Raw genomic sequence first — 18,011 nt, forward strand, 5'->3', positions numbered from 1 at the left:
GAAGACACTTCCAATAGTTGAGTTATAATGTACGAATGATATATTGATGAGTCCGTGGTTTCCTGCTACGTTGAATTTGCCAGAGGATATTCAGAACTTTTTTCAAAATTGTCATCTCTGGTTCTGTATTACTGCATTTTTCTTCGGATCTATATGAAGACGGTGAATGCCAATTTATTGTGGGGGGGGTATTATGTGTGTGTATTTTTATTCTCTGTTCTCTTTATTTTCCTATTCTGCTATTACGTTGTTATAATGCCGATCTTTGTGACACGGTTTCCTTTCATACTCTTAAGTCCGTATGAAGCGACGCGGTTTCCTCTAACGCTCTTGGGTCGCGAACTCTTTGTCTTCTTTGTGACGCGGAAGTCATGAAATGTTTCAAGGATTACCGATATAAGGACGAGAAAGACGGACAACGAGGCTTCTTACCGCGACCTCGACGCTGCTCTGGGAAACTACGCCGTTTGGAACGCTAGTTACACCAACGCCTGCCGCCTTTGGTTTATGGACCGGCTGGGCTGGAAATTTCGCTAACTTGGAATAACATTTGCTCATTCGACATCGGCGACTATTCGCCGTTGTGGCTCAACTACGCCGTTCTCGAACGGCCATTTTGTGTTGTCTATTCTATCGTGTTTGTGTCGCGTCGATGTGCGTGAGATTAAATTGTCAGAAACGCAATACAACTGGTTTGAAGAAAGGGGGCGCTAGTCTAAATTCATACGTAACAAAATTGGGGGCTCGTCCGGGATCGAATCCATTTGACATTCGAGACATTTGTTTAAAAACGTTTGTTAGGTTTTTTTTTTTTTTTTTTGGGGGGGGGGCATATTTGAAACTTAAACTATGAAGCCAGCAAAATGGAGTTTCATGTTGAGCACTTTATTAGGTCCCCAAACCCCTGAATTGGTCTGTGATTTGCATCTCGCTAGTTATTTCCGACTTGATGCCAAACCCGCTATGAGAAAATTCCAAATTTTGAACTCAATCGCACATAAAAGAGGCGGCGGACGCCTTTTCGTTGGTCACTCCCACTTAAAGTTGGACGTAAGCCGACTCATAAAACAAACCGGACTCAAACGTTGTACATTTAAACACCAAAATGGTCAACAACTTTCTCTTTATGGATTGGGGGGGAGGCGAGGCAAGGCCGAAGCCCCCTAAAATAGGCCTAGCGACATCACTGGCTTCATGCGATGAAAGTCCGCTGCACCCCGAACAGTTTTGGGACGGGATTTAAGCGCTAGCGCGCAGTCCACCAAGCGCCTCACCTGCCACTGGAGATGACGTCACCTGTAATCAGGTGTGGCACCTCACACGCTGACCCGCATCATCCGCCGCCCCCTCCTCCTTCCTCTCCCCGCTCTCGGCGTGACGCTCGGTCTCAACGGCGGCGGCCAGTAATCCATCCTGACGCCTGAAGGAAAAGACCCGGCAGGCCGCGGGACGCGGGCCAGAGGGCGGTAAATGAAAAATCAATGTTACTGTGACACATTAACTTATCCCGCCAATTTCATAAGCGCCACGACGTGTCAGGGAGAATCTGCGGCGTCGGGAGGTGCTATTGGTTTTCCGCGGGACACTCTCAGCTCACAGGAAGCGGCTGGAGGAGTTGCCTCCAAGAGCAAAAATACTCAAAAGTGGTTTTTCTTCAGTTATTTCTATTTCCTTCTTTCTCAGCCCCCTTAATGGTCACTCTCCGCCATATTTAGTGCCATTTGATTGCCCTGTTCGGTTTCTGCCGTTTGCTAACCGGGACTTTACAATAAAAAAAAAAAAAATAAAAATAAAAAAAAAAAAAACCTCTTTGCCATTCGTTAAAAATGCCAGTTTGACCAGCCAGTATCACATGATAAATATGATTCGTTGGATTAAAAAACAAAATAATAATAAAAACAGTTCTCTCTGGCTACAAGTTATGCGCCTAATAGTGTGCATCAAATGATTTGAAATCTCGTAAGTCATGCTTTCGCTCTCCGATTGGTTGTTTCCCCTCGGGCACGGTGGTTTCTTGCAAATCACATTAGAAGCACACGATGGCGCCAGTGACCGCAAATTTATTTAGTTTGAAACAAATCACATTTACCACGCACTACTGTCACGTCATACCGACAGTTTTGACAAATAGACTATAACACAAAATGATTTTTTTTCTCACGAAATTTTTAAATTCCCCTTTAATGTCATTCGCAGGAAAAAATAAATAAATTTGATCTTTGCAGTCCATTGACCTCACATTGTGTCATGCCCTTAGTTTTGAGTGATAAAAAACATTCAAGGAAGACTAATTTAATTTTTTAAAAATCGTTCTTTCGTGTAATAATGATAAAATCCAAAATACTGTATTTTAAAAGCGTTATCTATGACATTCCATGACTTTGCGACACACTTCGTGAGTCTGATTCCAAATAATAATGGATGCACTTATGAACTAGAAATTTATGACCACAACGTAAATGTGTCGTCCAAAACGCCATTTTTTTTTTTCATGCAGGCTAAATAATGTTGTGCTATTATACAAATACAAATAAAGTTTCAAGGATAATAATAGCATAATATTACCGTCGAAAATTCAGGCTGCATTGCACATATTGCTCAGATAAAATTGTATTGTACACTTTTAAATGAACAGAAGTACCATTTTTCTTTTACTCTCAATTTTGCATTACCCTGGTCTCAGTATTATGTATCATATTTGTTCTTCTAAGATGTCTGTTGTCATACATTTTGCTATTGTTATTAATTGTATATGGATATATGGTACATATTAGATACCGACATTTTCTCTGAAAGCAACAGTGAACACAGTAATAAACTTTGACAGAACTCAAGATGGAAAAAATAAAGAGAACTTTGTTCACTAATGCAAGTACAGTATGAATTCAACTACACACACACATTTAAAGTAAAAATATGAACATAAAATGAAAACGGGTGTAACCACCCTGTCATGTACATTATACAACATGAATGTAATTTTCTACTGTTAAAAAAATAAAACTTGCAGTTTTCATACATGTGAACAACACAAATGGATATATCTGCTCTTGTGTCTGAACTCCTCATATATATATATAAAATTCACATAAAAGTCTATTGAAAACATTTTTGATTTTTTCAACAGTAGAAAATGACATTCATGGTGTATAATGTGAATAACGGTGGTTACACACTTTTTCATTTTATGTTAACATTTTTACTTTAAAGAAAACACATGTAATGATAACCTCCTTTTTTTTTAAAAAGTAAACATTCACACCGGAGATCCATTTTTACACAAATTTTGTAAAGTCGTGCTGCAATCAGATAAGATGAGCACGCATTTAGAAATATGTAGTCAGTCAGATTAGTCAAGTAATACGGAGAGAGAGAGAGAGAGAGAGAGAGAGAGAGAGAGAGAGAGAGAGAGAGAGAGGAAAAAAAAACCTCGGGCCTCGTTGGGGGAGCCTGCGTAATCAGTACCCCCCTCTCGACTGTTAAATGTATTTCAACAGTAAATTAACAACCCATAAAGGGCCTTTGGTACGCTCCGTTCAAATTAGAGCCGCTTCTTATTTACTGCCACAGAAGTGCAAAAGTGACACTTTGCCTGATCACATTAAGAAAAGCAATGGAGTGACCTTGGCATAATGGAGGCGGCTGACATATGAGAGCGTCTGCAGCCGCCTCGTCCTCAAAAACGCGCCGCGTTCCCGGCATCCTCCGCCGCCGGGAGGGGAGCGGGGAAGCGGGGAAGCGGGGGGGGGGGGATGACACAAAGCGCGTCATTAAATCATCAGCTAATGGCGTTAGCATCACTTGGGCTGCGAATGCCGACGCGGAGCGCAGAGATTTATGGCGACGACTTCCCCGTGTTGGAAAAACACCGAAACGGCCGAGGTCCTTCCCTTCGAACAAAAGCGCTGCCGGCGTCGGCGTCGGCGTCGGCGCCGTCGCTGTTGATGTTGATGTTGATGTTTTCTAGCGCCACTCGATTGTTCGCACGTTTTAATGCTTTAATTACACCTCAACATCTGTGCGCAGTGATTTCACTTTATGGATGTGGAAGCTCTTAATTATGAAGCAAAATCCATAAAGTCATTTCCGATGGCGGATGCAGACAATTAAATTTATTTAAGATTTCCAGCCGAGGCTGTCTGGAAATGACCCTCAATGCCACGCGCCTCGGCACGTGACAACGTCCCGTAACGGACGACCGGCGGCGACAGACGGCATCGATCACGAGCCATCATCTCGAAAGCGAGGAGCCGCGTCTGCCGTTCGCCGTCTTATCGCGCTTCGCCGATGGTGTCTGAAAATGACGACAAACGTTGAGGAAAGTAGACACGCGAACGCAGTCGCGGCTCAACTTGCAAGCTAAATTTGTTCGCCGACTCGTTGACACGAATTGAAATGCCGTCAACAGTTCCCGGTTTTGGATGAAGACAACAGCACTCGATTGTATCAAAATATGATGAATGAGAATGGAAAAAAAAAAAATGGGATTAACGCACGTACTTGTGTGTTGGTCGTGTTCCTTTAAAGGGCGAGGCCTAGTGACTGAGCTCCTTCTTCCCGAACAAGCCAGATTGCTGAGGAGACCTAAAACATGGCAGGTACATGACATTAAAATGTTTGCATCAATCTTACGAAAAAAAAAAAAAAGGGGGGGGGGGATATAGAGGTCGTGCACCTACGTCATCAAATCAAGTCACTGGCCGGAAGTGCCGGTCAAACAAAGCATTGCTCAATGTTAAGTCGGTTGGAGACGACGGGAAAATACGTCTTATAGTTTGGTCCGATAGCGTTAAACATTTAGAAGGTGATAATTAAGGAAGATACGTGGAAAAATGAGACACTTAGCATAGAGGACTCATATTTAATGCAGAAGTCGATGTTTTTGCCGGTAAGAAAATTGGACCGTTAACCCGCTTCCGCTTGTCTTGGACAACTGGATCTACGCACGGATCTGGTGAGGAAGTCATCGAGATTTACACGGAAGAGTTTGAAAGCGTAGAAAAGTCTGGACGCGTACGAATACTTTGTTGCTGGATCTGTTCTCAATCAAGATAAATCCCGCATACTGATGAGCCACTTGGATTTTTTTTTTCAATACAAATACCAATATTTCAATAAATAACCCCTGGTTTCACACAAACTCACCTTCATTAGCTATGATTGGAAGAAAAAAAAAAGACAGGGAGTCGGCCCCTCGTACACGGAAGCGCGTCGCGGCCACATGTTGAACTTCGGTAAACCTCTCCGTGACAGACATTTTCTTCTTTTTTTTAATATACATTGTTCTCAAACGAGTCCAATGAGTATTTAAAAAAAAGAAAATAAACCGATGGAATAGGCTTCAGCCCCCGTACACGGAAGCGCGTTGCGGCCACACGTTAACCGACCTAAACCTCTGTGTGACCGACGGTTTATTTTATTTTTTTTTAAATACGAATAAGTCTCATTTGAGAACAATGCATATTAAAAAAAAAAACAAACAAAAAAACATCTGTCGGGGAGAAGTTTACCCAAGTTTAACGTGAGAACATGTGGCCGCAGCACGCTTCTGTACGTTAGGGACGACTCCCCGTCGTTTTTTTTTTTTTTGTTTGTTTTTTTTAACGCATTGTTCTTAAATGAGCCAATTTGGCATTATGAATATTTCTTGGTACTTTGAGATTGAGAATAATAATTGCTACCTGAAATGAAGTGATCGCTACACAGGCACAAGCTCTATAAGATGCAGTCATCCCTTTTAAAACCTTTTCAAAAAATTATTTCAAACAGTAATAATGCTCCAAATCAGACACAAGAAGAAGGTTGGTTACATGAGAAAACAGGCAAAATCCTCGATGTCATAGGCAGGAAGCGGAATTAAACCTTGGAAAGCTCGTCCCTAAAAATGTGGGGTGAAAAAAATTCATCCCCGTAAGAGGTCCTCATCCACGTCGGCAGCAATCTTCATTGCACAGATACGGCTGATGCCAAGCGCCGGACTCTTCCCGTTGTCATTTGAGGAAATGCTGGGAATCGTCGGAAAGCTCACCCTTGCTTTGTGTTAGTGAGTATGCTTCACCGCATCCCGGGTTACTCCGCTACTTAGCTTCATAGTCATCGCACCCTGTTTCTCGTTTTTTTGGATCCTGCTTTCTTGGACTGTGTAATTGCGCATCCCTCGAGTTAAGAATAAAACCAACTAAACATTATGCCTTTTCCTGGGAGTCCTGCATTTTGGTCCGCCTTCACGCTGCTGGCATGTGACATTTTTATTTTAAAAAAATGCATGCCATTGCTCAACAGTATTGCAAGTGAAGACGATTTTAAAATTTTGGTGCATAAAAACATGAAGTTGACGCACATCATTTCCTCACGCAGGCCACGTGAAACGATGTGGCGGAGCAGATCTGGCCCCCCTCGGCTTCGAATTTGACACCTCGCTAACGCTGGAAAGCTGACCTCTAAAAATGTGGGGGCAGAAGACAAATGTATCACTTCAAAGTTTATTCCCAATCGTGTCACGCAGAAAGTCACAAAATCGGGGACGGAAATTAAATTGACCTTCCACTCAAGAGCTTTGTTTGTTTTGCCGAAACAGTCTAAATCGGGCAAGATGTTGAAAAGTACCATCGGAAAGTCGATTTCAGTGAGCGAGCGCAAAGAACCGGTCCAGATAAACAGATCACATATGTGCGCACACCCCCCCAATCAAGCACAGAGCCTTTGAAAAGGCCATTTAGCGGGCAAAATGTGCCCGTTTGCTCCACTAGTGTGAAGCCCAACAGCAAAAGACAAGGACGGCGGAGTGTGACAAGCATTAAGACGCCGTGCGTGCCGCCTTAATGTGCGGCTGTCCATCACCGCGACTTCTACTTGAGGACCGCAGACGCCACGGCAGCTTCGGCTAAAAGCGTCGGGCGCGAGAAAGGAGGAGAAGAAACAAAAAGAAAGCCCTGCAGGATTTCTGTCAAGATGAGATCCATTTGTTGTCGGCCGGTCACTGACAAGCTTCCGTGTCGGCGCCGCTGATGTGCCTCGTCACTCAAGCCGGCCTCGTGTGGTTTCGCCAAATTGACTCATAAGCGCAGTTTGCTAAAAGGAACGTCGTGCGCAACATTTTTCTTCTTTGTGTCCCTCACAATCTTTTTTAGTCCTTCTTTCCAGATGGCTGATTTAAAAAAAAAAAAAAAACAGGAAGAAATTAACTGCCTTGAGTGTTTTTTTTTTTTTTTTTGGTCTTTAAACTGCAATATAGCCGCCATTATTGATGACATCATTATTATGCGTAGGATCTCGGCGTGAATAATAAGTCGTGATCTGTCATTTATCCCGTTATCGGCGCCGCGAGTTGGAAAGGTTAGCTAATCCGTTGTGATGTTGAATGTGTCAACCGCCATCGCCGACGGGGGTCCACGTTGAAAGGCGCCATTGTTCCCTTTACCCCCCCCAACACCGGGAAAGTGCCGGTCACAAAAATAATCTATTATTTAATCGTCTGCTCTGATTTAAAGCCACTTGTGTTGGAAGCAGTAAGTGATTATTATATATATATATATTTTTTTATAAAAATGAAAGCCGGTAAAATGCTGAAATGAGGATGAAAATAAATGTGCAATCTCGGCAACTATATATGAATCTCCTTACGTGTGATTTTTTTTTTTTTTTTTTTTAAAGACTAAAGCATGAAAAATAGTGCCGCCGGTTACGAAGCAACGTGAAGCGGGCCTGGTGTACAAAGACATTTCTGTACAGCATATTCCCCAAAGATGAATAGCTGTTTGGCGGTATGGTCGTGCAGAACAATGAGAAGGATTTCAGGAAAATGGGCTTTGGGGTGGCATTGTGAGCATACATTGTTGAAATGGGGAGGGGGGGGGGGTTGAGGGATAGGGGTGTGGTGTGTAGGGTGTGGGGTGGGGGGGGGGGTGTTCAGCACGCTTGAGCGCATTTAAATTTACACAAACTCTCCAGGAATGACAGTGATAAATGTTACACTCTATTCTACAATATGTTTAATGCATAGGTCTGAGGAGTTAAGTTTTCTCCCCCTTTTGCGACGAGGCCGCCGCCGCACTCGCCGCGACGCCTTACATCGCATTCCCTTCCATTAAAATGCCAAGTGGCAACAGTGGAGACAGCAGGAGGATATGACACGGAATTTGTTTACCTGTCACCTCCCACCATCCTTCATTTTTTTTTTTTGTTACTTTTTATTTGAAGCCTTCCTCCCCCTTTGTCATGTCGGCTATGGTGAGCGGTGAAGGTTGTTCTTGTAAAACATGCTAGTGGGGGGGGGGGGGGAGGAGGTGGGCGAGGGGTGGAAATATTCGCAGGAATTGAGACACAACTTGATCCCTCAAGCAACAGCTGGGAGTATTTTTTGAAACAATTTTTCATCTATGAAATGGTGGCAATATTCTGTTCCTAGGTGAGATTTAAGGGTTGCTCATCGTTAGCGGGTCGTTAGCTGCTGCTACTAGTAAACCAAAAGAAGAATAAAACATTTGGTCTTAAACAAATGACAAAAGTGTAATCAGCTGCTATTCTTCATATCATAAATGTATAAAAAGGATTATATTTCAATACTATGATATAAAAAAGGTACTGCAGATGATTTTTTTTTTTAAAAAAAATATACACCAGGAAAAAAAAAATACTCAAACTTGTATTCTACGTGTGCTCCCACATTTATGCTGAAGGGAGCGCACACACTGGCACAAAGTAATCAAAACTGGGAAAATGTTCAACATGAAAATAATAAAACAAGTTTTACACGTCATACCTACATATTTTTCCAGTTCTTACTTCGTCTAGTCCAAAGCAAAATATGGTGAAGCAGCATTTGGCTATTATACTGCACACAAATGAAATAAGTTGCAAACAAACTCTTATTTTTTTTTCTCATGCTTTTTTTTTTTTTTTACCATATATCCACTTTTTGATCATATTACTTGCAGTGTATGCAGTTTTAACTGTCTTTTTAAAAAATATTTTGTTTGTCATTTTTATTGTTTTTATCCCGTTATAAATTTTTCATCTCCTTGTTTTCAAATGCCTTTAATCATGTCAAGCACATTGACTTACCTCGTGTATGAAATGCGCTGTACAAATTAATTTGCTTTGGTCTCAATTTTTGTAAAAGCCCAAATGATTACGGTGCTGAAATCCATAAGCCCGTCTATGGCGTTCCACATTTCATGTACGCATCAAGCTAGCCGACTTTTGATAGATGAAATTGCGCAGTTTGCTGGACCATTTTAATATTCAAAAATCTACAATGCGCAATTCTCTTGTTTTACAATGGACTTAAAGTGGGAGTGACACCCAGCTTGAAGCAAGCACGCGTCGCCTCTTATTCGGAGAACTGTACAAGCGCAATAGTGAGAAGGCGCTCTGAAAATTCCCACTTGTACCACTTTGGTGGTCTTCAACTTGGGAGTTTCCAGTCCCGCGTCCCATGTTATGCTAGAAGGGGGGGCCCCCCTCATTGGGTCCTCTGAGGCCCCTCAGATGCTCGGGATTCCGCATCCCCGCTTATCGCTACGGCGATGCCAGCTGTGACCACATGACCGCACCGAAACGGACCGCCGCCGGCGACGCACGCGGAAAACTCGCTCGACTTCCCTCCGTCGCCTTTGCGGGCACGGAAGAAAGACAGCGGCGCTGGTGTGGATTATAGCGAGCGTAGGTCGCGCTAGTAGCAGGAGGAGAGGGCGCACGAGCGAGCGTGTACAAGTGCAGCAGTGTAAGTGCAGATAAGATACAGAGCGCAGGCTTGATCTCTCTTCGGGATAAGCGTTTCGACTCCCAGTTCACCCGCAAACACACTCGCGGTAACACCTCAGTGGGCGTTAGCAAAATGTAATCTATAGACACTGTACATGGCAGTGAAGCAGCCGGGGATTACAACACAAAGTACTCGCTGCGGGAGGTACACAAGGCGCAGAGATTAACCGCTGCAAGGTAATATTTTGGATCTTTTTTTTTTTTTGTCTTTGCTTTCGAGTACGACTGGAAAAGGTTCGGACGGGCCGGCGGATTTTATGCGGCGGTGTTATTACGCTTTCGGTCATTCTCGGCACGTCGAAGGAATTGCGGCTTTTGTCTGGAGACGGCGTTAGAACGGATATTTGAACACAAGCAGTGCAGCAACACAGGTAGACAGACAATAAAACAATGCTCACAGGCACATATTCTTTATCCTCTACAAAAATGACAACTATTACTGCAAATTATTGTGTCACTTGAAACTCCTCTTTGCTTGTCTGCACGTCTGTCGTGTGTTTACCCTCAGCAAATGTATCATTTGCAATTTTTAATATTCTATTGAATCCGGATTACGTGGAAATGACTTCCTTATGCGGCACCTCCTCCTCGCTCGGCCGAATGGCGAAGGAGAGCGTTTCAAAGCGCCCGCAGGAAACTTTAATGAAACGTTCAACACAAGAGATCAGCACAGGACTGCCAACGATGACAACAGACAGACAGTTCTCTTACTTATATCTTATATTTGTATAAATTACATTTACACTGTACATGTCTGTAACTTTTGTCCCTAGATGTCAGCCATAAATAAAACAAAATTGCAGGAAGTTCACTATGTCATCAATTCTAGTTAGCATTGTTTGCATATGGTTGGTCATGTGACGTCCCAGTTATAGTTGATTATGTTACTACGGAGCACTGAAGTACAATATTGAGTATTTAGATCCTGATTGAAAAACAATTCATTATATATATTTTTTGGAGGGCGGTGAGAGGAGTAGGTTGGAACGGATTGATGGTATTTTCATTCATTTCAACAGGGATGAGATATTTGGGTCTGTCATTTGTTGTAAATACACAGATTTTCTGGTAAATGTGGTTAGAATGATACACGAACGAGCCACTTTTCTCGCCATTGTGGGAAAGAATCGGCCTATCTGTGCGCCAACAAGATGCCTGCTACCAACAACGCAGCAGTCAGAAGGTGGCGGGGGGGCGTCGGGGGGTGCGTTGCTTTTATGGCCCATGCATCAAGCGCAGCTTCTTGCATACTGCAGCAGAGCCACTGTAAAGCCTGTAATATGTAAACAAACAAGCCTAAACTTTTTTTTTTTTTTTAATGCGTGTGATTTACAACGCGAGCAGGTGGGCTGGGCTGGGTGGGGGTGAAATTGGGGGAGGGGGGGGGGGGGCATTTTTCACCACCTCCAACAGGCCCCAGCCATCAAGCTAGCCGGCCAGCCGGCCAGCAATCCCGTCCGCAGACAGCTTGAGCACTTTCGATTTTATACCTCAGCAGTTTTTATCGCCGTCTTTAGCCGCGCGCGAGCGGACCGCCTCACTACATCCTCCGCAAGCAGAGCGCCGGCGTGGGGCGTCCGAGCGGCGGCGAATAACAACGCGGGGCGAAAACAAGCGGCGACGAAGGAGGCTAAGAAGCCGCGAGGTCACGTGACTGCAGCCGGCGCCCGGATGGGCTCTGGTGAGGAGGGCGGGGAGGCGGTTGGGGGTCTCGTCGGCGCAGATCGAATTGTCTGATGCGACGGCTTCCCGCCTCAGATTAAGCAAGGTAGAGTAGCCAAGCCTCCGAGGCTTTTAGCATCCGCGCGGGCTTGCTGCAACTGATACCGGGAAGTTATAATTAAAGGTTCCGAGTGAGGGACGCTCGCTCGGTGCGGCTCACGCGTTTCCGTCTTCTGCGAGAGGAAAACGGGGAGGGAGCTGTCGGGGAAGCGAACGTTGCTAGAAGAAAAAAAAAAACATTTGCAGACAATCCACTAGTGACGCTTTTCATCTAATATTTGCACAACTTGTATATATATATGTCGTATTGCTTATACGATAAAGTACTCTCGGGAAAATTCCACTTTTGCGTGTAAGTTTAGCGTGCACTCTAACCTTGATTTGAATTTCTCGTGTTGACTTGTTCCAGGTCTCAGTGTGTTGCGCCCCACTTGTTGTTCTCTAGCAAGCGTCAAACGTTTGAGTCGTGAAAGTGTTCAAGGACCTCCACTTTCGCGCCTTTCTGTGACTCTTCCGGTATCAAATTTGCGACCTGAAGCCTCGCAAAGTCAAAATGCTGTTGTTGAATTTTTTGGCGTCATCTTGGTCGAATGACGTCAAATATTTTAATCTTTTTTTTTTTTTTTTTTTGACGACAGCAAAAATGCAAATGTTGTTGTGCTGTCTTCTGCACAAGTGTGAATGCCTTTAAGTCCTGGTTTAAAATACATTTTTTTTCTCATGCTTTTTAGAGAATTTCCACTTTCAAATGATATTTCTTGCACTTTACGCTGTTTTAATATGTTTTATTCTTTGTAAAGCAAATTGAGTCACAGTGTATGAAAATGCTATCTAAGTACAGTAAAGCCTCGGTTCTCGGACGTCCCCGTTTTCGAACAAATCGGTTTTCGAATGAAAATTTCGAGATTATTTTGCTCCTGTTTTCGAACGAAAATCGGTACTCGAAGGCCTCCGACAAAACCCGGAAATAACATAATGCGTGCAGCGCAAGCAGCTGACCCACCCACGACGGGTTCTGTTATTGTCACTATTGAACGCCCCCCGGAAAAAAAAAAAATGGAAACGACATAACGCGTGCGGCGCAACCAGCGTGCTTTTGTTATTCTGCATAACGGTGCCTCTGTACACAGACGCGTACATACATTTTAAGCAAAAAATAAATATATTTCTTAAATTACTTTACTATACAAAGTATTTAAACTATACATATATTTCTACTATGCAGTTTATTATCAGGAAAATCTAAAAAAATGCTTTAAAAAAAGCTGAATTTTTTAGGCTTGGAACGCATTATTTCTTTTTCCATTCATTGTAACAGGAAACATCAATTCGGTTTTCGAACAAATCACTTCTGGAACCGTTTTCTGGAACGGATTGTGGTCGAGAACCGCGGCATTGCGATTTGGTGTACCTCAGGGCAGGATATAATGCCCCATGTCAATTATCAAAAACACTGTGATCGAGAATGAGGCATCACTGTACATTTGGTTTTCTTGTCTGCGTGGCTTTTTTTTTTGTTGTTCATAATATTACGTCAGTCTGATATTGCAATATGTTAAAGTAAAAAAAAAACAAAACGAAAAAAGCCAATTTTTTTGCCAATTTGAGAAGGGCTTAAAAAATGGCTTTTAAAAATAAATTTAAGTATGGGCTAAGTTACATAACGTGTGAAATTCGTCGATCACTGTGTCACCACTGTGTTTATTTCCTTTTTTTTTTGATGATCTGTTTGACGGAGCAAAGGATTACGGTTTTCACGGCGCCGGGGGCGAAACGGATAAAGGCATAAAACCAAACGGGAGCAACAAGCGTCCAAATTGACCACCGCGCAACCTTGACGCGGCCGACGGCGGGGGAAGACGCGAGGAGGCGGGATTGAGTCGAGGGTGTTGTTACGCCGGCCAGCTTTGGGCAGTTGACTTTAATTTGGGATTTACAAGTGACATCGCGCCCCCGTGGCCGTCTTCCTAGCCGGGGCCCGGCTTTATGGAGTGAGACGTCGGGGTCTTTTTCCTCCTGATTAGGAGGCCTGCGGGCGGCCACGCGCAAAGTATTATAACCCACGGCATTATGTATCAGAGTTAAAAGACCCCCCCCCCCCACCCCTTCAATCTTCGCCGTCCCCTCTCCATCAAGCAAGCATCACGCCCCCGCCCTCAGTCACACCTTCGGAAGGTCAAGCCTCTCAGATGAGTCGAGGGTCTAATGAAGACGTGCGACGTCCTGGCAAAGTTGGCCGGGAGAACGTTTACAGTTTCAAAAAGAAATCAAAACCAAAACAAAATTGGGAATGTTTGGGGGTTGAGGGGAAAAAAGCGGGAACCCGCAGCCCGCGGGCTTATCTCCGAAGCCCGAGGTCTGTTCGGCTTAAGCCGCCGCGTTAAATACGCCGATAGCCGACGGAATAGCCAAGCATAAAATGAATGTGAAAGGATGACGAAACAACAAGAAAGGCGAGGAAGAAAGAGGAGGGAAGCGGTTCGGCCTCCCGGCTCAACGGAGCAGAAATCGAGAACAAGCCCGAGCATTACCGGGGAGCCCACCACCACCACGCGCTTTTGTTAACAACAAAAATGACAAACAGAGAAGAAGTTTCACAAAGTTCTGCACGGAAAAAAGTGATGGGAAATTTTTAACACATCCACCAAAAAAAAAAAAAACGTAAGCGAGTTCAATTCCTACATTAAGATCCACTTCCTGTGTAACGCGAGCTTTTGCTGAAGCGCTATCCCTTTTATTTTATTGATTTAAAAAAAAAAAAAAAAAGGAGTCCCAGAGGCGCTAAAATGTAGAGCCAATGATTAATGTCCCTCTCAGAAAAAGAAATTATATGGAATAAATTAAACTACTGCAGCAGCAAATTGAAAAATAAGAATGTAAATGAGCTTTGAATACTTAATATCATGGAGAAAAATAGGCAATGAGGCCCTAAAATGATGAGGGATTAGCGCAGAAACATGACATTAGCTCTAATGGCAACGAGTGGATTTGCGCCGCTGTCACAATTTAACTGTCGCGTCTGATTTTCTGGCAGGTAAATGACAAATGGGGAAGATCGCGGGCGCCACTCCAAAAGCTTCCAAAAGATTGGGGCCAATTGCGTCGCGATCAAAGTCGGCAACGCCCCCGATTAGCCCGCCAGTTGCGATTTGGGCTGTGCTATTTTTTGGGCGGATCGCAATTCCAGTTGGGGATCACAAAGCTAACGATTAGCTCGCTGCCTGTGTTTCTACTTCTTTTACAATCACCATCCACCCATCCATTTTCTTTGCCGCTTATCCTCACGAGGTACGCAGGGAGTGCTGAAGCCTATCCCGGCTGTCAACGGGCAGGAGGCGGGACACACCCTGAACTGGTCGCCAGCCAATCGCAGGGCACATCGAGACAGACAGCTGCACTCACAACAATATTTGTTTCATAAATTGTATTTTTCCTTCAAAAGTTGGCTGCCTAAAACCCATTTATTCATTTTTAAATCAATTTCTCATGAGAATACATAGAAAATGTTGACTCAAATACTGTACATACTGCACATTTAATTTGAAAAATGCATTTAATGAAATACTTGGTTAATGTTAACATATGACCTGCTGCATTCTTGAAAACTCATCCATCCATTCGTTTTTTTTAGCCGCTTATCCTCACGAGGGTCGCGGGGAGTGCCGGAGCCTATCCCTGCTGTCAACGGGCAGGAGGCGGGCGGGGTACACCCTGAACCGGTCGCCAGCCAATCGCAGGGCACGTGGAGACAAACGGCCGCACTCACAATCACACCTTGGGGCAATTTCGCGTGTCCAATTAATGTTGCTTGTTTTTGGGATGTGGGAGGAAACCCGAGTGCCCACCCGGAGAAAACCCACGCAGGCATGGGGAGAACATGGAATAATGAAGTAAATAACGGGAATTCAGCCAAGATGTGACCAAGATATGGATGACTATTAAAAAATAAACATATTCTTCATTTCAAAACCCAAAAGTCAATGCGTTCCGTTCCAGACGCTCTCAAACTTTATGGGCTGAGAGAAGAAGTAGCAAGAAATCTTTTCCCTCGTAATCATGAATTCCAAGGCAATTAAAGTTATTTTTGAGACATAAGTTGCGATATTGGGCAAAAAGTGGAAAGCGTTGGCCTCACAGTTCTGAGGACCCGGGTTCGATCCCAGACCCACCTGTCTGGGGTTTGCATGTTCTCCCCCCGTGCCTGTGTGGATTTTCTCCGGGTGGGCGCTCCGCTTTCCTCCCACATCCCAAAAACATGCAACATTAATTGGACATCTTAAAAATTGCCCTTAGGTGTGATTGTGAGTGCGGCTGTTTGTCTCCCTGTGCCCTGCGATTGGCTGGCGACCAGTTCAGGGTGTACCCCTCCTCCTGCCCGTTGACAGCTGGGATAGGCTCCAGTGCGCCCCACCACCCTCGTGAGGATAAGCGGCTAAAAAAAACGAATGGATGGATGAGTTTTCAAGAATGCAGCAGGTCATATGTTAACATTAACCAAGTATTTCATTAAATGCATTTTTCAAATTAAATGTGCAGTATGTACAGTATTTGAGTCAACATTTTCTATGTATTCTCATAAGAAATTGATTTGAAAAATGAATAAATAGGTTTTAGGCAGCCAACTTTTGAAGGAAAAATACAATTTATGAAACAAATATTGTTGTGAGTGCAGCTGTCTGTCTCGATGTGCCCTGCGATTGGCTGGCGACCGGTTCGGGGTGTAGCCCCGCCTCCTGCCCGTTGACGGCCGGGATAGGCTCCGGCACTCCCCGCGACCCTCGTGAGGATAAGCAAGCGGCAAATAAAATGGATGGACGGAAGTTGCAATTTTAACAAATTTTTCTGAGAGAGAGAGGAAAAAAAATACAAGATTTGTCGTTTTTTAGTCATAAAGTGTGCCGCGACGTGATCATTATATCCACTGGGAAAAGATTTTCCCAAGTTACGGAATACTGATCTCAGGGTTCCACTATTCGTCTGATTTGCGAAGAAATATATTTGTATGCGTATCGCGGAGACGTGGAGCAGGCCGTAAGGGAAGAGGAAACGGTCTCCTTGAAGGCAATCTGCTCATTAAGATAATGTGTTAGTTCCAATTAAACTAACATTAAAACGGTGGCCATAAAGCGCTGGACTCAGCGTTTTTCTTAACTTGCTCTTTTAATTACATCGTTCCTCTCCTGTCATTAAGGATATTAAAAATTCATTAACACGAATAGTCCTGCGTGGCGGCAACAAATCAGGGAGAATTTCATCTCGTCTTGTCAAAGGATTAGAACCATTAGTGATTTCATGTGAAAGGCGTCAAAGTCCAGCCCCAAAGCCATTTTTTTTTTTTAAATTTCATTTAATTTTTTTGTGAGTCAACAGGTTATTGCCAACTGTCAGATTGTGAAAGCGTCACATTTATTTGAAAGGTGTTTTAATAAAAGCTTTAATGGGGGGAAGAAAAAAATAAAGAGAGGGCGACATTTACATGATGAATGAGTTTTGGCAGCGGCGAGTTTTATGCGTCGTATTTATCCATTTATTAATTGTACATTTATTTGCCCGGGCTTCGAGCGCCGGCGCCATTCCGTTGCCGGCTGTTATGTTTTGCGTCCGTTATATTTCTGCCTTCTAATTTGTTTTCATCAAATGTTGTTTATGGCTAGCTGAAGCCGTTTTACAGCTTCACTATCGAAGCGTGCCGGCGCCGCTGCAGGAAATGAATCACGCCGAAAGAGCGAAGAAAAGGAGGAAGACCGAGAAAAATAATCATTTAAAAAAAAAAAAAAAAAAAAAAAAAAAAACACCTGCAAAATCCTGCCGGTGCACATTAGCGCTGTCCAACAAGCTAGCAACAGACACGAGCGCGCGGCAAAACGAGGAAGATTAATCAGATTAAAACAAACGTACGCACTCGCGGGAAATGCGGCAGGTGCTAATGTGCAAATAATTACAGCTTTGGCATGAATATAGGAAAATAATTACAGCCAAAATGTAAAACAACAGCTTTGAAATGTTTTGTTGGCACACAATTGTGTGCCCCGTGTGTGTGTGTGCGTGCGTCCCGAATATTTCCCCAGTGGTAAATGTGATCACCTTTATGCAAATCTTAGCCGCTATTAAGAAAATGATGCGCGGCTCCATGAGGGAATTATTTGCCAAATGTGAAACTAATGTGAATATTGCACGTTGTTGGCATGCGTGGCGCACTGCAGGCACTTTCTTTTTCTCTCTATTAATTTTCTGACATAGCTTGAAAATAAAGACGGGGGCCTTAACAATCATGGAAGTATGATTCTTTCAAGGACGAAGTGGGAGTTTTCCCAAATTTCCCCCAAATACTTTCTCACTTTCTCCTTTTCTTCTTTTATACGGAATATGTATTTTTAAAAATACATCTTTTTACAGGGTGCATTAAATATCATGGCCACTGACTCTCAGTGGAAGTTTACTGTCAAACCTAACATCAAAGAAAGGAGGAAGAAAATATGTATTTGAACACCCTGCTACATTGCAAGTTTTTCTGCAGTGTGTGC

General features: G+C 43.6%; 1 protein-coding gene across 2 annotated transcripts in view; it reads right to left on the bottom strand.

The window, feature by feature from the left end:
• Positions 1-18,011, bottom strand: part of cdhr1a (cadherin-related family member 1a) — a 287,197-nt gene that overhangs the window by 69,440 nt on the left and 199,746 nt on the right. For both annotated transcript variants that reach the window (XM_061836296.1, XM_061836294.1), the window contains 2 exons: positions 4,501-4,584; positions 1,275-1,420 (listed from right to left, as the gene is read on the bottom strand). The gene's annotated coding sequence lies outside the window, so the exon portion shown is untranslated. The remainder of the gene's footprint in view (positions 1-1,274; positions 1,421-4,500; positions 4,585-18,011) is intronic.

The sequence above is a fragment of the Syngnathoides biaculeatus genome, chromosome 12 (assembly GCF_019802595.1).
Source record: "Syngnathoides biaculeatus isolate LvHL_M chromosome 12, ASM1980259v1, whole genome shotgun sequence".
NCBI lineage: Eukaryota > Metazoa > Chordata > Actinopteri > Syngnathiformes > Syngnathidae > Syngnathoides > Syngnathoides biaculeatus.